We start from the raw sequence: 22,019 nt of genomic DNA, 5'->3' as shown, positions 1-22,019 counted from the left end.
AGTGGGGTGTGGTGGTGCACACCTGTAATCCCAGCTACTAGGGAAGCTGAGGCAGGAGAACTGCTTGAACCCGGGAGATGAAGGTTGCAGTGAGCCGAGATTGTGCCACTGCATGCCAGCCTGGGCAGCAAGAGCAAGACCTGTCTCAAAAAAAAAAAAAAAAAAAGAAAAGGAAAGAAAAAATGAAAACTGTCTACCATGCAGTCCTATGCTTCTTTATGGGCTCTTGAAGATACTCTCTGGTTTCGGCATAGGCCACAGCGGAACCCACCGTGAGCTCCCAAGACCGTAACTGATGAGTCCATCACAGAGCACACCTGCAAGACCAAAGTGGCTGGGCCACAGACCACTTGCAGCCTCAGCTCACCCTGCAAAGGGACAGTCTTCTCTCATCATCATCTGGGTCCTGCTGTGAAGGCCTCAGATCCCAGTAGGGCCTTGTCCTTCCTTCTTCATTGTATTTCTTTTTGGAGTTCCTTAGTATCCTTTCTTGCCCATCAAAGAAGTTCTAATAATGTTCAAAAAGGGTAGAGTCGGCTGGCCGCGGTGGCTTACTCCTGTAATCCCAGTACTCTCGGAGGCCGAGGTGGGCCGATCACCTGAGGTCAGGAGTTCAAGGTCAGCCTGGGCAACATGGCGAAACCCCATCTCTACTAAAAATACAAAAATTAGCCGGGCATGCTGGTGGGAGCCTGTAATCCCAGCTACTCAGAAGGCTGAGGCAGGAGAATCTTTTGAACCCAGGAGAATCGCTTGAACCTGGGAGGCAGAGGTTGCAGTGAGCCAAGATCTTGCCATTGCACTCCAGCCTGGGTGACAGAGCGAGACTCCATCTCAAAAAAAAAAAAAAAAAATTAAGAAAAAAAAGGGTGGAGTCTGCCCTTTCCTCTAGGAAGTTCCTTCCCTCACCTCTTTCTCTCATGGTAGTTTGCATCTCCACCTGGCAGAGCTGATTCTTTTGCTAAAGTTCCTCCTAACCCATCTGTCTATTTCCCCTCCTCCTCCTCCTTCCTTCCTTTCTCCCTACCTGCTATAGTTTGAACATTTGTCTCCTTCAAAACTCATGTTGAAATTTAATTGCCTTTGTAATATTAAGAGATAGGACCCTTGGGAAAACTATTAGATGGTAAGGGCCCTGCCTTGATGGGTGGGATTAATGCCCTTATAAAAGGGTCTCTCTTTTTGCCCTTTCATCTTCCACCCTATGAAGACAAAGACAAAGCCTTCTTCCCATCTGGAGGACGCACGTTCAATGTACCATCTTGCAATGAGAATGCCCAAACTGCAGGTGCCTTCATACTAGACTTCCCAGCCTTCAAAACTGTGAGCCCATAGAGTTCCATTCGTTATAAATTACCCAGTCTTGGGTAACCTGTTATAGCAGCACAGACTAAGACATCACCTCTTCTCTCTGCCTTCTCTTCCTCTTCTTTTCTCTTCTCCTCCCCTCTTTCTTCTCCTTTTTCTTCTTCCTCTCTCCTCCTTCTCTTCTTCTTTCTGTTTCTCTCCCTATCCAATCCTTCCCTTGCACTCTCTTACTATATATATTGCAAATAATGATAAGAAAGGAAATGATGTTGCGGATATGCCTAGATTTGAAGTCATCAAAGGATTTCCCCTTTACAGTCACCCGTTATCTCAATGAAGTCAGTCCAGAAATTCAAATATGTGCCTTAAAAATTAGGGAACCATGGATTTCTAGTCATTTTTCCTACTTGTTATAAAATCCACAATAAGTAAAATTGCTACATGAGTTAAATACTTTTCATGGCTAGGCTGCAGCGGTTCAGGCCTGTAATTCTAGCACTTTGGGAGGCCGAGGTGGGTGGATCGCTTTAGGTCAGGAGTTCGAGACCAGCCTGGCCAACACGGTGAAACCCTGTCTCTACTTAAAAAAAAAAATTAGCCCAGTGTGGTGGTGGGCACCTGTAATCCCAGCTTCTTGGGATGCTGAGGCATGAGAATCATTTGAACCTGGGAGGTGGAGGTTGCAGTGAGCCAAGTTTGTACCACTGCACTCCAACCTGGGCTACAAAGTAAGACTGTCTAAAAAAGAAAACAAAAAACTTTTCTTTATTGATAGGCATCAGAATTAAGGAAGTTGTTTTTTGCTGGAAGCAGAAATATGGGGCCAGATTTCATTACCACACTTCTCCGAATTTAAGAACTTTCTGATTTTGTTGCGTTCTGAGAAGCATTTCGAAAATCACCTCCTGGGCCAAGAATAAAGCGCTAGTGAGAAACTTAATGCATGTAGCACTTTGAAAAACAAGTTATAGAATTCCCTGTGGGATGTTTTTCCTTTTTTTCTTTTTGAAACTGAGTCTCACTCTGTCGCCCAGGCTGGAGTGCAGTGGTGTGATCTCAGTTTACTGGAACCTTTGCCTCCTGGGTTCCAGTGATTTTCCTGCCTCCTTCCTGAGTGGCTGGGACTACAGGTGCCCTCCATGATGCCCAGCTCATTTTTTTTTTTTTTTTGTATTTTTAGTAGTGCTGGGGTGTATTAGTCAGGGTTCTCTAGAGGGACACAACTAATAGGATAGATGTATGTATAAAGGTGAGTTTATTAAGGAGAATTGACTCACATATGACAAGGTGAGGTCTCACAATAGGCCATCTGCAGGCTGAGGAGCAAGGAAGCCAGTCAGAGTCCCAGAGCTGAAGAACTTGCAGTCTGATGTTCAAGGGCAGGAAGCAACCAGCATGGGAGAAAGATGGAGTCTGGGAGGCTAGGCTGGTCCAGTCTTTTCACATTTTTCTGCCTGTTTATATTCTAGCCACGCTGGCAGCCGATTAGATGGTGCTCACCCAGATTGAGGGTGGGTCTTCCTTTCCCAGTTCACTGACTTCCCTGTTAATCTCCTTTGTCAACACCCTCACAGACACAGCCAGGAACAATACTTTGCATCCTTCAATCCAGTCAAGTTGACACTTAGTATTAATAATCACATGAGGTTTAACGGTGTTGCCCAGTCTGGTCTCAAATTCCTGACCTCAGGTCATCCGCCTGCCTCGGCCTCCCAAAGTGCTGGGATTAGAGGCGTGAGCCACCGCACCCAGTCTGAATGTTCTTTTGAGCACGTGTCACTTCCAAATGAAAGAAAAAAAGAGTATCTAATTTTTTCCAGTTCTTTCTGGTAACAAATTCATCTTCCCTTTAATAGGGCTCTATTAAAGTTTTAATAACAGAATCGTCTTTTCTTACTAATGAGTAGAATGGATGATGTATTCATTTGCTTATTTACCCATCCACGCAAGAAGTAGAGCACTAAGGGGCACAAAGACATGGTAGGTTTTTCCTCTGTGAGCTCCTAATCTGGTAGAAGGTATAAGAAAACAGACTTTTGCCGGGTGCGGTGGATCATTCCTGTAATCCCAGCACTTTGGGAGGCCCAGGCGGATGGATCACTTGAGGTCAGGAGTTTGAGACCAGCCTGGCCAACATGGTGAAACTCCATCTCTACTAAAAATACAAAAATTACCTCAGCTTAGTGGCATACACCTGTAATCCTAGCTACTTGGGAGGCTGAGGCAGGAGAATCGCTTGACCCTGGGTGGCAGAGGGTGCGGTGGCCAAGATTTTGCCATTGTACTCCAGCCTGGGCAACAGAGCGAGACTCTCAAAAAAAAAAAAATTCTTTTGGGAGAGTGGACTTGGGACATTTTTATATATTGCATGTAATATGGATGCGGCCTCTGAGAACAGGGGTGTCAACAGCCTACAAAGGTGAAATTGGCCCTGAACTTTCCACTTTCCATGTACACAGGTGTTTTCTAGATTTGCAAGGCTGAGGAACTGATATCATGTACAAAAAACTGTTCAGAACTTTCTTATAGGCAGTCCTTCTGCAATCAAGGACCCAGCCAATTATTGGCACTGGACTGGGTACCCTGGGACCAGTGGGAAGCCACATTGCAGATGCTGGAAAAGATACCAGATTTAAAAACTGCACTAAGTCTCGGTAGACAAGAGCTTATTGGGGACTTTTAGGAGGTGACACAGCAGCAGCACTTCAAGGGGCTGAGTCTTATTTTTTTTCCTTTTTTAAGACACAGGGTCTTTTTCTGCCACCCAGGCTGGAGTGTAGTAGGGCAGTCATAGTACACTGCAGCCTCCAACTCCTTGGCTCAAGGGATCCTCCTGCCTGAGCCTTCTGAGTAGCTAGGACTACAGGTATACAACACCATGCCCAGTTAATTTTTATATACGTTGTAGAGAGGGTCTCAGTATGTTGCCCAGGCTGGCCTTGAACACCTGGCCTCAAACTCCTGTCTTCAAGCAATCCTCCCTCCTTGGCCTCCCAAAATGCTGGGATTATAGGCATGAGCCACCACACGTGGTCCCCAAGGGATTGAGTCTTAAATTCATGTTTCCTGATTTAAAAAAATATACATCGTCGGGCATGTTGGCTCATGCCTGTAATCTCCACACTTTGGGAGGCTGAGGCAGGTGGATCATTTGAGGTCAGGAGTTCATGACCAGCCTGGCCAACATGGAGCAACCCTGTCTCTACTAAAAATACAAAAATTAGCTGGGCGTGCTGGTGCCTGACTGTAGTTCCAGCTACTGAGGAGGCTGAGGCATGAAATCACTTGAATCCAGGAGGTGGAGTTTGCAGTGAGCAGAGATTGTGCCACTGCCCTCAAGCCTGGGTGACAGAGTGAGACTCTGTCTCACAAAAAGTAAATGAATAAAGCTAAACATAAAAAATATACACCATCTTCCCCTTGCACCAGACATCCATTTCCTGTAGGAGATCTGCAGAGAGCAGAGGAGAGTCGACCTGAGTCCCTTGCATTGAGCCAAGGCCTGCTTGTGGCAGATTGCTTCTACCTGTGAGCCCTAGCTGACCTCGGCTTTCCTTTGCTCTGATACTAATCTTGCTTATGATTGTACTTTGATGCACTCTAGTGAACAACTCATTATGCTCTGCACATCTGGGGTCCCCAACATGAGCCCCAGATTTGATGGTTTAAGAGGAGGGCTCACTGGACTTGTGGCTATGGTGTATTACAGTGAAAAGGTCCAAAGGAAATGAGCAGAAGGAGAAGGAGCATGGCGTGGGCTCCAGAGGAAACAAGGCTCAATGTTCCAAGAGTCCTGTCTCAGTGGAATCACATAGGCCATGCTCAGTTCCTCCTGAAGCAAGTTGTGACAACACGTGAAATGGTGTCCACCAGGAAAGCTTGTTAGAGACTCAGTGGCCAGGATTTTTATTTGGGGCTGGTTACATAGGTACCCTCTGCCTAGCATGCACCAAAATTTCAGGCTCTCAGGAGAGTGACATAAATCAGATTGTTTGTACACATGTGTTAAGCGGTGTGAGCCACTCTTATCAGGAATGGTGAGAACACCCCTGAGATCTCAGTTGCCCAGTGCCAGTGGAGGGCCAGCCCTGCCAGCCCGCCTTTCTAAAGACAGCAATCTCAGCTCTACCCTGTTAATTCTTTCCTTTACTCTTGATATGATTTGGCTTTTTCCCCACCCAAATCTCATCTTGAATTGTAGCTCCCATAATTCCGATGTGTTGTGGAAGGGACCCGGTGGGAGATAACTGAATCATGGGGGCGGTTTCCCCCATACTGTTCTCATGGTAGTGAATAAGTCTCACAAGATCTGATGGTTTTATCGAGGGCTTCCACTTTTGCTTGGCTCTCATTCTGTCTTGTCTGCTGCCATGTAAGACGTGCCTTTTGCCTTCCACCATGATTGTGAGGCCTCCCCAGCCATATGAAACTGAGTCCATTAAAGTCTTTATTAGCAGCATGAAAATGGACTAATGAAACTCTCCTTTTGCTTTTGACAACCCATGTCTGCTTCTGCCACTTGAGAAAGAACAAAACTACCTTCTGCTTGTTCTAAGACTATCTATTGCTAGTGCTCTAAATTTAACTAAGTAGGCTGGGCAGGGTGGCTCACATCCATAATCCCAGCATTTTGGGAGGCCAAGACGGGTGGATCAACTGAGGTTAGGAGTTTGAGACCAGCCTGGCCAACATGGTGAAACCCCATCTCTACTAAAAATACAAAATTAGCTGGGTGTGGTGGTACACACCTGTAATCCCAGCTACCCTGGAGGCTGAGGCAGGAGAATGGCTTGAACCTGGGAGTCAAAGGTTGCAGCGAGCCAAGATTGTGCCATTGAACTGCAGCCTGGGTGACAAGAGTGAAACTCCATGTCAAAAAAAATAAATAAAATAAATAAATGAATGAATGAATTTAATTGATTTGTGGAGCTACTATTACTTACCTGGTGCTGCCAGTAAAAATTTGATAGTTGTTTGAAATAGGTCAGAAAATAGATTTCCTTCTACAGGTCCCTTCTGGCCCTGACATATCTTGCACATCATTAATCTCAATATTTGTTCTTGTAAAAACTGGACTTTGATCGCAGGTTCACAGAATTTTTCTACTGAGGATGTTATAATCCTATAAGCAAAAGCCAGCCTATCACAGGTGGGCACTAAAATCGGTTTTGTCTTTACTGCAATAAAATAATCAGTTTGGGTGGGGTGCGGTGGCTCATGCCTGTAATCCCAGCACTCTGGGAGTCCCTGGAGGGCAGATGACCTGAGGTCAGAAGTTTGAGACCATCCTGGCCAACATGGTGAAACCCTGTCTCTGCTAAAAATGCAAAAATTAGCCAGGCATGGTGGTGGGCACCTAGAGTCCCAGCTCCTCAGGAGGCTGAGGCAGGAGAATCACTTGAACCCGGGAGGCAGAATTTGCAGTGAGCCGAGATCGTGCCACTGCACTCCAGCCTGGGCGACAGAGCAAGACTCTGTCTCAAAAAAAAAAAAAAAAATGTTTTTGTGTGTTCCAAGTACTCATCTGGGATCCAGTCCCACAGGTGGCAGCCAGAGGATGGCTGGATTTGGGCTCGTCCCTCTATAGAAAGCAGGAATCTAGGGCAATAGTTTTCAATCTCAATTGTTGTTTTTTTTAACCATTTAAATAACCTGGGAGAGATTTTGCTTTCACTTTTTAAAAACAAAAACCAATGCTTGTGTCCCACTCCCAGGGGGAGTGTGAACAACCCCTGTGATATTTGGAGTCATATCATCATGTCCCCTCAAGAATATTAAGAACAATATCTTAGGGGTGGAGGTTATACACCCCCTTTCATATTCGATATCATTCACTTCCCCCCTGGATATTAGGAGCAATATCAGGAAGGGATGTACAGACCCTGTGACATTTGCTGTCATGTAATTGTCTCTCCCCTAGATATCAGGAAAAATGTCACTGGGGATGTGAACACCCCTGTGATAATGGGAATAGTATCATCCTCTCCCCCTTTGCGTATTGGGAACAATATCACAGGTGGGGTGCACTGCCTCTGCGATATTGGGAGTACAATTATCCCCTCTTCCCCTGGATACTAGGAAGGATATCAGAGGGGGAGGGTGTACATTCCCTGCGATATTCAGTGTAACCTTATCCTCTGCCTCCCAGGGTATTCAGAACAATAGGACAGGAGGGGTGTACACCCCCTGCGAAATTGAGAGTCCTATCATCCTCTTTCGCTCTGGATATTAGGAACAATATCACAGGGTTGTGTACACCACCTGCGGTATTGGAAGTAATATCATCCCCTCTCCCTGTGGATATTAGGAAGAGTATCACAGGGTTGTGTACACCACCTGCGATATTGGAAGTAATATCGTCCTCTCTCCCTGTGGATATTAGGAAGAGTATCACAGGGCTGTGTAAACCCCCTGCGGTACTGGGAGTAATATCATCCTCTCTCCCGCTGGATATGAGGAAGATTTTCACAGGGGTGTGTACACCCCCTGCGATATTGGGAGTAATATCCTCCTCTCCACCCAGGAAATGACTAACAAGGTCACGGGGGGGGTGGACTCCGCCTGCGATATTGGGAGTAATGTCATCCTCCCCAAACCTGGATGTTAGCAACGAGGTCACAGAGGCGGTGTACACACACTGCGACATTGGAAGTAATATGATCGTCTCCCCACCTGGATATTGGGAAAGATATCACAGCGCGGGTATACATTTCCTACGCTGTTGGGAGAAATCTCATTCTTTTCCTTTCTGGATATTAGGAAGAATGTCACAGGGGTGCTGTACAATTATTTCGATATTGGGAGTACTATCGTCCTCTATTTTCCTGGATATTGGGCGCAATAACACAAAAAGGTGTACAACCCCTGCGTTATTGGGAGTAATAGCATACTCTCCTTAACTGGATGTCAGAAAACAATATCATCAGGGCTGAACACCCGCTGCGATAATGGGAGTCGTATTTACTCTTTCACGGGCCATTTGGAACAATACCACAGGGGGTGTTTCCAAACAGGGGTGGTGTACACCCCCGGGGGTATTAGGAGTAACATCATTCTCTCCACCTACGTTTATTAAGAACAATATCCCGGCGGGAGGTGGTACACCCCCAGTGGTATTGGGAATCATGTCATCCTCTCCTTCCCTGGATATTAGGAACAATATCACAAGGGGGTGTACACCTTCCATGATATTGGAAGCAATATCATCCTCTCCCCCGCTGGATATTAGAAAAAAATATCACTCAGGGTGTACACCCATTGTGATAGTAGGAAGAATATTAAAGGGTGTACACCCACTCTGACTTTAGGAGAAATAGCTCCCTCAAATGTCCCAAACAATATCACAGGGTATACCGTGATATCTCCCTAGGGTATTACAAATGCTATCACAGGGTGTACACCCACTGTGATAACAGGAGGAATATGTCCCAAGGATGGAACCAAGAATATCACAAGGCTGTACACCCACTATGACATCAGGAGTGATATCTCCCTAGGATATTACGAATACCATCACAGAATATACACACATGGTGTGCACCCACGGTGATATTAGGAGTACTGTCAACCCAGGACATAACCAATAAGACCACAGGGAGTACATACATGATGTACACCCACGGTGATGTTATGAGAACAATCTCCCTAGGAAAATACAAATAACATCACAGAGTGGACACACATGGTATACACCCACTGTGGCGCTAGGACTAATACCTTTCTAAGATATTACGAGTAGCATCAGAGAACAGAAACACATGGTGTACACCCAGTGTAACTTTAGGCATAATTTCTCCCTAGGATATTACGAGTAACATCTCACTGTGTACACACGTGGTGAACACCCACTGTGACTTTAAGGGTAATATCCCCCTAGGATATGACGAAAAACATCACAGGGTGTCGACCCATGGTGTACACGCTCTGTGATGTGAGGAATAATATCTCCCTAGGATATTATGAATAATACCACAGGGTGTACAGAAACTGTGATATTAGAGGTAATGTCTCTCTAGGATATGATGAATACTATCACAGGGTGTACACCCACTGTGATATTAGCAGTAATATCTTCCTAGGGTATTATGAATAATTTCACAGTGTGTACACACATGGTGTACACTCACTGTGATATTTGGAGTAACATCTACCGAGTAGATAACAAAGAACATCGCAGGGTGTACACCCATTTTGATATTAGCTGTAATATTTTTCTAAGTTGTTACAAATAATATCACAGCGTGTACAAACAGGGTGTACACTCACTGTGATATCAGGAATCATATCTCCATAATATATTATGAATAATATCACAGGGTGTACACCCACTGTATTATTGGAAGACATATCTCTGTAGGATATTACAATTAATATCACAGGGTGTACAGCCACCGTGATACTAGGAGCAATATCTTTCTAGGATATTACAAATAATATCACAGGGTGTACGCCCACTCTGCTGTCAGGAGCAATATCTCCCTAGGATATCAAAAATCCTATCACAGGGTGTCCAATCTCTGCCTTCCAGGTTCCAAGGGATTCTCCTGCTTCAGCCTCCCGAGTAGCTAGGGTTACCCGCCACCACGCCTGGCTAATTTTTTTAAAATTTTCACTAGAGACGGGGTTTCACCACGTTTGCCAGGCTGGTCTGGAACTCCTGACCTCAGGTGATCCATCGGCCTCGGCCGCCCAGAGTGCTGGGATTACAGGTGTGAGCCATGGCGCTGGGCCAAGAGGTATATATTCAATTCACTTGGAAACACAGCTCCCATATTGGAGTGTGCATGTACTTTTATGAAGAAATGATGTCAGAAAACCTAAGGATGATAATAAATGTGAAAAGTAACTGGCATGTGAAAAGGTCTTCCGATTGAGAACTCTAAGGTTCGATTTCGTTTTTAGATAATGCGGTCCTAGCTCTTGTATCATCCTTTTACATATTCTACATCAAAGGAATCTGTAGCACGGTGTCAGAATAAAATAGAGTGTATTTCACGGCTTCTTAATTTCTTTCAATTAGACTGAGATCTTTTTCTTAAAGAGAGAAGAGCATCTTCATTGCATTGTATTTTTTCTGAAAAGAGTAGGCCGCATTTTACTGAGATCACGGATTTGTTATATATGACGTTTTGGTCTTCTAACATTCTTCAGTGGATTTTCTCTAAAGTAGTATGTACAGAAGGAGTTGAATAGCAAAAAAGTAAATCATGTAATAATTCTGAGACTTTTGGGTTTGTCACAACTGAGAAACATTGCTGACGGTGTATGGTCCTCAAGTGTGAAAATGTTCTTTGTGAATTGCTTGCATCCAAAATATACACACAGCATTAAGGGCTGGTTTGTATCTTTCATCTTTTCCAATCCTCTTTCCTTCTCAAGGTGTCCAAGTCACACAGAGCCACGGAATCTCAGAGGGATCTGAGAATTCCTCCTCCTGGGACTCTCAGAGGATCCAGAACTGCAGCTGGTCCTCGCTTTGCTGTCCCTGTCCCTGTCCATGTATCTGGTCATGGTGCTGAGGAACCTGCTCAGCATCCTGGCTGTCTGCTCTGACTCCCACCTCCTCACCCCCATGTACTCCTTCCTCTCCAACCTGTGCTGGGCTGACATGGGTTTCACCTCGGCCACGGTTCCCAAGATGATTGTGGACATGCAGTCGCATAGCAGAGTCATCTCTCACGCGGGCTGCCTGACACGGATGTCTTTCTTGGTCCTTTTTGCAGGTGTAGAAGACATGCTCCTGCCTGTGATGGCCTGTGACTGCTTTGCAGCCATCTGTCGCCCTCTGCACTACCCAGTCATCGTGAATCCTCCCTCTGTGTCTTCTTCATTTTGGTGTCCTTTTTCCTTAGCCTGTTGGATTCCCAGCTGCACAGTTGGATTGTGTTACAATTCACGATCGTCAAGAATGTGGAAATCTCTAATTTTGTCTGTGACCCCCTCAACTTCTCAAACTTGCCTGTTCTGACAGCGTCATCAATAGCATATTCATAGATTTCGATAGTACTATGTTTGGTTTTCTTCCCATTTCAGGGATCCTTTTGTCTTACTATAAAATTGTCCCCTCCATTCTAAGGATTTCATCGTCAGATGGGAAGTATAAAGCCTTCTCCACCTGTGGCCCTCACCTAGCAGTTGTTTGCCGATTTGATGGAACAGGCATTGGCATGTACCTGACTTCAGCTGTGTCACCACCCCCCAGGAATGGTGTGGTAGCGTCAGTGATGTACGCTGTGCTCACCCCCATGCTGAACCTTTTCATCTACAGCCTGAGAAACAGGGACATACAAAGTGCCCTGCGGAGGCTGCGCAGCAGAACAGTCGAATCTCATGACCTGTTCCTTCCTTGTTCTTGTGTGGGTGAGAAAGGGCAACCACATTCAATCTCTACATCTGCAAATCCTGCCCCTTAGTCACATTATTTTTGTGGCTTGATGGCTTTTATTCCTTTCCGCATTTCCTTTGTGAATATTGCTTTCTTCGTTACGCCTTTAACTGGAATGGGCGAGTATTCTGGGATCCTTTGTTTAGCAGAAACCTCATGACAGAATCCTCTATACCTGGGCGGCCTCCTTTAGTTTCTGAGCAATAACCCTGTCATCCAGGTGGAATCACAACCATCTTTTTATATACACGAAGTCCTCACTTCATTTTGGAATTCCCTGAAAACTGACTTTATGGAAACAATGTACAGGAGGTCCTGCAACACCATTGGTTGTTCAAAGTTGTGTAGTTATACTGTTGGTGAAAAATAAGTGGTTTCACTCTACATAATTTTGCTTCAAGGTGAAGTTTCCAAGAGACTTTCAAAGATGTTAAGTGAGGACGTACTGTACATCAAATTCATATCCTCTTCCAGAGTTTATGTGGAATTTCTTTATAAACTGCTTCTAGAGAATCTATTTAGGCAGGTTATTTGTAGAGATCCATGGTGCCATTCCTCAATCTTGGCTTTGAGTCAAATCACCTGGGGAGATTACAAATGATGAGGCCTGGGTCTCAATACCTGAGATTCTGATTTCCTTGCACCTGTGTGAGTATGTGGATTTTTTTTTTTTTCTTTTAGAGCACCAGAGGTGATTCCAATGAAGAAGTTTTTAGAGGCATCAAGCTCCAATGAGTAAGAAGAGAAATTAATTGTAATATGGTTTCTTCAAATATTATCTTTAAATGCATTGTCCATCAACACTGTACAAATGTTTATCATGCTGTTTTTTCTTACCATTTTGCATTTTCTATTTCTTTCTTTTCCTTTTTTTTTTTTTTTCCTTTTTTTCGAGTCAGAGTTTCACTCTTGTTGCCCAGGCTGGAGTTCAATGGCATGGTCTCGGCTCACTGCAACCTCTGCCTCCCATATTCAAGTGATTCTCCTGTCTCAGCCTTCCAAGTAGCTGGGATTACAGGCATGCGCTACCATCACTGGCTCATTTTTTGTGTGTGTGTGTGTGTATTGTTAGTAGAGACAGTGTTTCTCCATTTTGGTCAGGCTGGTCTTGAACTCCCGACCTCAGGTGATCCGCCCGCTTCTGCCTCCCAAAGTGCTGGGAGTACAGGCATGAGCGAGTGTGCCCAGCCACCTCTTAGCATTTACATTTTACATTTGTTGAAGTTATAGATTTATACACATATTGATTGCTGCTTTGTTATACACTTGCATATACGTAAGATGGGAAATAGACAAGAATAAAATGGGCACAGTATCCCTGAAGTTTCACATTCGGAGACATTTTAAAAATATTTGCTCTTTAGAAATTTGTTTCAATTAAGAAACTGTGGTATACACACCAAGTGAAGTATTATTCAGCCTAAAAAGGAAAAAACAAAATCCTCTCCACTGCAGACAAAATGGATGAGATTGCAGGTCTGTATATTAAATGAAATCAGCCAGGCACAGAATGACAAATATTTCATGTCCTCACTTCTATGTAGGAAGAAAAAAGGAAACCTTGTCAGGTGTGGTGGCTCAGGCCTGTAATCCCAGCACTTTGGGAGGCCGAGTCGCACGGATCACTTGAGTCCAGGAATTCGAGACCCGCCTGGCGAACATGGTGAAACCCCGTCTCTACTGAAAACACAAACAATTAGCCGGGTGTGGTGACGCGTGCCGGTAGTCTCAGCTACTCGGAGGGCCGAGGCCCAAGAAGCGCTTGAACTCAGGAGGTGGAGGTTGCAGTGAGCCCGGATTGTGCCTGTGTACTCCAACCTGGGCAACAGAAAGAGACTCCATCACACACCTACACACAAAAGCAATCTCAGGAAGGTGGAAAGTATAAAGGTGGTTAGCAGACGCTAGGAAGAAAAGGGGTGGGATGGGGAATGAAGAGAAGTGGATAATTGGGTCCCAAAATACAGAAAGATGGAATAAGTGAGTTCTAGTGTTTGATAGCACAGTATGAAAATTTTAGTTCACAAGAATTAATGGCAAATTCCAGACGCTTTGGTAAAAAGCTTCCTAACTTTCTCATTATGCTGGTTTTTCAGCTATTCTCTTTCTGCTCTGGAAATCATGCTGGATTTTTTGTTTTTGGTTTTTTGTTTTGAGACGGAGTTTTGCTGTTGTTGCCCAGGCTGGAGTGTAATGATGCAATCTTGGCTCACCGCAACCGCAGCCTCCTGCGTTCAAGCGATTCTCCTGCCTCCATCTCCCGAGGAGCTAGGATTACAGGCATGCCCCAGCACGCCCAGCTAATGTTGTATTTGTAGTAGAGATGGAGGTTTCTTCCTGTGGGTCAGGCTGGTCTTGAGCTAATGACTTCAGGTGATCAGAATGCCTCGGCCTCCCAAAAGTCTGGGATGACAGGTGTGAGCCACCGTGCCCAGCCCATACTCTATCCTTATCTGTTGTCTGTTGTTTGTTTTTGATCCCAGAAATAACTTCTCCCTTATATTTTCAAATGATTTTTCACAGCAGTGCAAAAAAATGTTCATTGGTGGAAAAGCAGCCTTTTCAAGAAATGGTGTTGGAGAAACTTGATTTCCACACGCAGAAGAATGAAGGTGGACTCTACCTCACACCAGGTGCAAAACTGAACACAAACTGGTTCAAAGACCTAACCCCAAGTGCTGAAAGTATAATATGCCTCAAAGAAAACATTGGCCACGCTTTCATGACATCAGATTGGGCAATGCTTTCTCGGATATGACACGGAAAGCATAGGCAACAAAAGAAAATTAGATTCCTTGGATGACATCTAAATGACAGACACTTTTGTACATCAGCAAACACTGTGAACTGAGTGAAAAGATAACCCATGGATTAGGAAAAAGATTTGCACATCGTATGTCTGAAAAGAGGCTGATATGCATCATATAAAAAGAACAGCTAGAACTGAACAATAAGAGACCCAAAGCATCCCATTACTAATGGTCAGAAGACTCGAGTAGACGTGTCCCTAAAGAAGATATAGCAATGGCTAATAAGCGTCTAAAATGATGTTCAAAATCACTAATCCTAGGGAAGCACAAATCAAACCAAGAATGTGATACCACACATTTGGATGGATATGATAAACAAACAAGCATTGGTGAAACTAGAGGGAAGTAGGAATGCTCGAATCTGATTGGAGGGAATGTAAAACCGTGAAGGAACAGGGAAACTACTATGGCGTGTACTGGGAAAAGTAGAAACTGGATTATCAGATGTTCCCACAGTTGCACTGGTGGGTACCTGGCAAAAAGAATTAGAAGCCAGGAGTAGAAGAGAGATTTGTACACCCAAATTCATAGCAGCATTATTCACAACAGCCAGAATGTGGAAGCAACCCAAGGGTTCGTGGACAGATGAATGAAAAAGCACACTGCAGTTCATTCATGCGATGGAAGACTATTCAGCCTTCAAAAGGCAGGCACTTCTGGCCGGGGCAGTGGCTCACGCTTGTAATCCCAGCATCTTGGAAGACCGAGGTGGACGGATCACCTGAGGTCGGGAAGTCAAGACCAGCCTGGCCATCTTGGTGAAACCCTGTCTCTACTGAAAATGCACAAAATTAGACGAGCGTGGTGGCGTGTGCCTATAGTCCCAGCTACTCGGGAGGCTGAGGCACAAGAATCGCTGGAACCCGGGAGGCGGAGGTTGCAGTGAGCCCAGATTTTGCCACTGCACTCCAGCCTGTGCGACAGAGTGAGACTCCATGGAAACACAAAACCTACCCAAACCAAAAAAAAAAAAGAACACCCAAACAACCAGACAGGCACTTCTGACACAGACTGCAACACGGAGGAACCTTGAAGACATTCTCGTCAGTGAAATAAATAAATCCCAAAAGGATAAACACGACCAGGCTCAGTGTCTCGCACCTGTAACCCCAGCACTTTGGGAGGCTGAGGCAGGTGGATCACTTAAGGTCAGGAGTTCGAGACCAGCCTGGCCAATATGGTGAAAGCTCGTCTCTATTAAAAATACAAAAATTAGCTGGGCGTGGTGGCGCACGCTTGCAATCCCAGCTACTCGGGGGACTGAGACACAAGAATCGCTTGAACGCACGATGTGGAGGTTGCAGTCAGCCGAGACCACACCACTGCACTCCAGCCTGGGCGACAGAGAAAGACTGTCTCCAAAAGAAACAAACCAAAAAAACAAAACACGGTGTGATTCCTCTTATATCACGTGTCTAGAGTAGTTAAACTTATAGAGTTGCAAAATACAATGGTGGCCCCCAGGGGTGGGCGAGAGAGAGAGGAATGGAGAGTTTGGTTAATGGGTGCAATTTCCATTTTCAAGGATACAACTGTTCTGGAGATGATGGCGGTGATGGTTGCTAAACAATGTGAATGTACCCAATGTGATTAAACTGTAAACTGAAAAAGAGTGGAAACTGTAAATGTTTATACTGGCCATTCTATATGAAATAATCTATATTTATAATTTTTAACATTTATACCTGGTATATTTTCCCATAATAAAAGATGAAAATTAAAGTACTTGGATCTTGTAAAAGAAGAGAAAGAAGCAAAGAATCCACACAAGCTCTCTCGTGATTAGAGGAAGAGCCCCAAAGCTTCTATGGACACTGACTTCTCTCTTCTTCTTGTTGCATGATGATGAGGAAATCCTTAGAGCTTGGGGAACTTGGGCGACTCTGGCTAATGAGGAGCTCTGTGCCTTGACCTCCCAGGCCATAGAATAGTAAATACTCAGTCTGTGCCTCCAGCCCTGCAGTGTGAGGTTGCAGTCCTGTGGGCTCCACACCCGTCACCTGTATCAGGAGGCTCATGTCTCACCCTGTCTTCTGGCCAGCCTTGAGGACGGAGTCTGAGCCTCCAACGTGCACCACGCAGGGAGGACAGTGGACCTGTTCTCCGTGGTCGTGGCCCAGCAGTGGGGAAGGGCAGTTCAGTGAGTGCTGAGGGACGGTCGGTGGCCTTGTTTGTTTCCTCATCCTCAGAACAAACAGGAGAGTGCCGTGGGCAGATGGGAGGAGACCAATGTGCAAACCGTCAGCTCAGCAGACTGTGGAGTGTCCGTTCTTGGTTGTGGTGGGTGTCTCTCTCGGGAATCGTTTTCAAAATTTGGCTTCCCTCCCCCACTGTTGTCCTTTTCATAGACATCTCACCCACGATAGCAGGGAATGAGGCCCTCTAAACTATTCCCTGAGAACAACAAAAAGATGATGAAGGTGATGATGAGGATAAAGAGGATGATGACAGACACCATGGCATCATGAACCCTGACTGAGGGCTTCCTAAAGGCCAGCCTCTGAGCTCTGTGCCCTATGCAGGTTGTTTCATTTCATCTGCATAGTCTCCCAGTTATTAGTGCAATTTCATGATGATTTTACAGACTAGAAAAGGAGCAACACATTTTCATAGAACTTGTACCAGATGATGAAGTCAAAAAGGGTGAAGCCCAATTTGAACCAGGCAGTCTAAGGCCAGACCCATGGCATTTGGCCAGTCCTCTCCCTGCATCCAACCAACCCCCTCCAATCCTTGTCACTCAGGCCGATGCCCCTGCTCACTGTGCCCTTCCCTTTGGGGGTTCCTTGGAGACCACAGCTAGACCAGTGGGTGCCACAATCACTGTGTCAAGTATGGAAAGGGCAGCTGAGATCACATCAAAGATTCCAAAAAGAATCGGCACAGGATCATTCGGGATGCATCTCTCCCTTGCCCCTGTTCCTGGCTTTCCTTACAGCTCTCGACTTCCTCAAAGGAGTCATCAATTCGGGGTTTGGCTTCCATTCCAATTGAGGAAGCTGGGAACCATTGCAAAAATGCTCCTCAGATGTGCCTGTGGTTAAGACCTCTGAACTTGGTTGAAAACTTTTGGAAGCTGGGCGCGGTGGCTCACGCCTGTAATCCCAGCACGCTGGGAGGCTGAGGCAGGCGAATCACAAGGCCAGGTGTTCGAGACCAGCCTGGCCAACATGGTGAAACCCCGTCTGTCCTAAAAAGAGAAAAATATTAGCCGGGCGTAGTGGCGGGCGCCTGTAATCTCAGCTACTCGGCAGGCTGAGGCAAGAGAATAGCTTGAACCTGGGATGCGGAGGTTGCAGTGAGCCGAGATCACTCCACTGCACTCCAGCCTGGGCAACAGAAGGAGACTCCGTCTCAAAAAAAAGAAACAAAAACCAAAACAAAAAAGAACCCACAACATTTTGAGGGTTGGGAGACCATCAATTATACTGCCCGGGATTTAGAGTCTGGCCATTAATTTTCAATACCTCCCTTTCTACTTATCTGTATGGCAAGGGGTGAGACGTCCATCCTCTGAGACTCAGCACTGTCATCTGAGTGGATTTCTAGTGGATCCAGTGGAAGTGAGCGACGATGAAACAGATCATGGGTGCCCGCTGCGTGATCTCTATGTGATGGATGCGTAAAGTCAAGGCAAAGTGAATTTTAGATACATTCGTTAATATTTTCAGCTTGAACTCCTTACGGTTCAACGGAAATATCCCCTGACCCGAAGTTCTGGTTTTCCTGCATTCCAGACTGGACATTTTCTTTTGTCCTTCTCTCAGTAAGTACTGAGTATTGTGAGAGGAACAAGTGAGTCTCTTTTGTTTCTGATTCCCCAGAGCCTATATCTTGCTTGGCACATAGGAGATAACCAAAGTAAATATCTATGTGAATTATTGAATTGACACTTCCTTGGTTCACAAAAATTGGCTGTCATCAGTGTGACGTCAGTGTGACAGAGCGTGTGTTTTTGGTTTTCTGTGTTTTGAGACGGAGTTTTGCTCTTGTTGCCCAGGGTGGAGTGCAGTGGTGTGATCTCGGCTCACTGCAGCCTCTGCCTCCCAGGATGAAGCCATTGTCCTGCCTCAGCCTCCCGAGTAGCTGGGACTACAGGCGCACGCCGTCATACTGGGGGAAGTTTTTGTATTTTCAGTAGATGCGGGATTTTACCATGTTGGCCGGAATGGTCTTGATCTCCTGACCTCGTGATCCGCCCTCCTCGGTCTCCCAAAGTGCTGGGATCACAGGCTTGAGCCACCGCGTCCGGTCAAACGTTCTGACGAAAACTCTGAGTCCACTGAAGCCAAGGACAGGAGTTATAGCTTCCGTGAATTTTAAAACAAGACCCACCGATTTGAGGAAGCAATTACTCTCTTGAAGGAGAAAAGTCGGAAAACATAATGATGAAATCACTAGGACCTAACTGGCCTGTGGAACTATTTTCTGCTTATGAACTATCAACCTGAATTTCATTTCCAGATGTCATGGTCTCAGGAGTTATACAGTGTTTACAGATGTTCTAAATCAAGGGAATTTGTATCAATGTATTAAAAAAAAATAAAATATTTGAATTCTTAATTTCCTTTAATTAGGATAACCTTTTTCTTCAAGTGGAGAGAATGGTTTTATTACAGTTTCCTTTGGTAAAGATAGGCTGTATTTTCTAGTAATTATGAATTTGTTATATATGATTATCTGGTTCTTGGAACATTCTTGAATCTAGTGTCTCTGAGGCAGGTGTGTACAGCAAGAAGTGAATAACACAGAAATCAATGATGAAAGCATTAGAAGACAATTGAGTTTGTCAGAACTGCAAACTATTGCTGAGTGGGGATTGCTCTGAAATCTGAAAACATGACTTGTGAATTGCTTCTATCCAAAATGCAGACACGATGCTGGGTGTTGGTTTACTTGTTTCCGATTTCTCAACCCTCTTTTCTAGGCAAAAGGTATCCAATCTCTAGAGACCCACAGAATCTAACAGATGTCTGTATATGCCTCCTCCTAGACCCTCAGAGGATCCAGAATGGCAGCTGGTCCCTGCTGGGCTGTTCCTGTCCACGTGCCTGGTCACGGTGCTGGGGAACCTGCTCATCCTCCTGGCCGTCAGCCCTGACTCCCACCTCCACACCCCCATGTACTTCTTCCTCTCCAACCTGTCCTTGCCTGACATCGGTTTCACCTCCACCACGGTCCCCAAGATGATTGTGGACATCCAGTCTCACAGCAGAGTCATCTCCTAGGCAGGCTGCCTGACTCAGATGTCTCTCTTTGCCATTTTTGGAGGCATGGAAGAGAGACATGCTCCTGAGTGTGATGGCCTATATGACCGGTTTGTAGCCACCTGTCACCCTCTATATCATTCAGCCATCACGAACCAGTGTTTCTGTGGCTTTCTAGATTTGTTGTCTTTTTTTTTTTTCTCAGTCTTTTAGACGCCCAGCTGCACAACTCGATTGCCTTACAAATGACCTGCTTCAAGGATGTGGAAATTCCTAATTTCTCCTGTGACCCTTCTCAACTCCCCCATCTTACATGTTGGGACACCTTCACCAATAACATCGTCATCTATTTCCCTGCTGCCATATTTGGTTTCCTTCCCATCTCCGGGACCCTTTTCTCTTACTACGAAATTGTTTCCTCCATTCTAAGGGTTTCATCATCAGGTGGGAAGTATAAGGCCTTCTCCACCTGTGGGTCCCACCTGTGGGTCTCACCTGTCAGTTGTTTGCTGATTTGATGCAACAGGCGTTGGAGGGTACCTCAGTTCAGATGTGTCATCTTCCCCGAGAAAGGCTGCAGTGGCCTCAGTGATGTACACGGTGGTCACCCCCATGCTGAACCTCTTCAGCTACAGCCTGAGAAACAGGGGTATGAAAAGTGTCCTGCAGCAGCCGCACGGCAGCACGGTCGAATCTCAATATCTTCTTATCTGTTCCATTCCTTTTGGAGTGTGGGTTAAAAAAGGCAGCAAGATCAAATAAGAATGATATCACAGGGTGAACACCCACTGTGATATTAGGAGTAATACCTCCCTAGGGTATAGAATACACTGTCACAGAGTATACACACATGGGGTACACCCACTGTGATATTAGAAGTAATATCTCCCTAAAGTAGGACGAAAAATATCACAGGGTGTGCACACTGTTTGATATGAGGAGTAATATTTACCCTGGATATTATGACTAATATCAAGGGTGTACACACAGGGTACATGCACTGTGATATCAGGAGTTGTACCTCCCTAGGTTATTATGAGTAATATCACAGGGCATACACTATGTGTGTGCATCCACTGTGATATTTGAAGTAATATCTCTCTAGGAGTTTACAAATAATATCAAACCATGTATACCCCTGTGACATATTAGGAGTAACATCCTCTTAGGGTATTACAGATCCCATCACAAGGTGTACACCTTCTGTGACGTTTTGTACACTCTGTGACATTCAAAGAAACATCCCCCTAGGATATTATGAATAATAACGCAGGCGGTGTACACACATGATGTACACCACCTGTGTCATCAGGAGTAACATTCCCCTTGGATATTACCAATATCACAGCAGGTGTACACACATGGTGTACACCCCGTGTGACATTAGGGAGAGCATGCCCTTAGGATATTAGGAATAGTATCACAGGCGTTGAATACGTATGACATACACCCCCCATGACATTAAAAATAACATCCCCCTTGGATATTACGAATAATATGACAGGGAGTACACCCCGTGTGACATTAGAAGTAACACCCCCGAGGATATAATGAATCATATCAGAGGGTGTACATGCATTGTGACCTTACTAGTAACATTTCTTTAGGATATTACAAATAATATCACAGGGTGTACAGGCATTGTGACAGTAGTAGTAACATCCCGCCAGGATACGATGAGTCATATCACAGGGTATACACCCCTGTGACAATAGTAGCAACATTCCCCTAGAATATTACGAATAATATCCCACGATGTACAGCCCCGGTGATTTATGAGTAACATGTCTATAGAATATTACAACTCCTATCACTGTGTGACTCTGTGTACACCTCGTGTGACATTAGAAGTAACATCCCCCGAAGATATAACGAATAATGTCACAGATTGTACTTACATTGAGACATCAGTAGTAACATCTCTTCAGGACAATACGAATAATATCAAAGGGTGTACACGCATTGTGAAATGAGTAGTGAACTCCCGCTAGGATATTACGAATTTTATGACAGGGTCTACATGCCCTGTGACATTAGCAGTAACATTTTCCTGGAATATTATGAAGAATATTGAATGGTGTACAGGACCTGTGAATTACGAGTAACATTTCTATAGAATATTACACGTAACATCACTGTGTGTCCACCCCGTGTGACATTAGGGGTAACAGCCCACAAAATTATAACGAATAATTTCACAAGGTGTACACCCTCTGTGACATTAAAAGTCACATTTCCCTAGAATAGGACCATAATATCACAGAGTGTACATCCTCTGTGATACGAGGAGTGACATCTTACAAGGATCAT

The 22,019-nt window shown here is 45.0% G+C and overlaps 2 pseudogenes; both read left to right on the top strand.

The window, feature by feature from the left end:
• Nucleotides 1-1,764: 1,764 nt before the first annotated feature.
• LOC129044970 (olfactory receptor 7E24-like) lies at nucleotides 1,765-19,730 on the top strand (annotated as a pseudogene).
• A 45-nt stretch (nucleotides 19,731-19,775) lies between these two features.
• On the top strand, nucleotides 19,776-20,471 carry LOC129044969 (olfactory receptor 7E24-like; annotated as a pseudogene).
• Nucleotides 20,472-22,019: the final 1,548 nt, after the last annotated feature.

Source organism: Pongo pygmaeus, chromosome 8, assembly GCF_028885625.2.
Source record: "Pongo pygmaeus isolate AG05252 chromosome 8, NHGRI_mPonPyg2-v2.0_pri, whole genome shotgun sequence".
NCBI lineage: Eukaryota > Metazoa > Chordata > Mammalia > Primates > Hominidae > Pongo > Pongo pygmaeus.
This window is presented reverse-complemented; position numbering and strand designations above follow the sequence as displayed.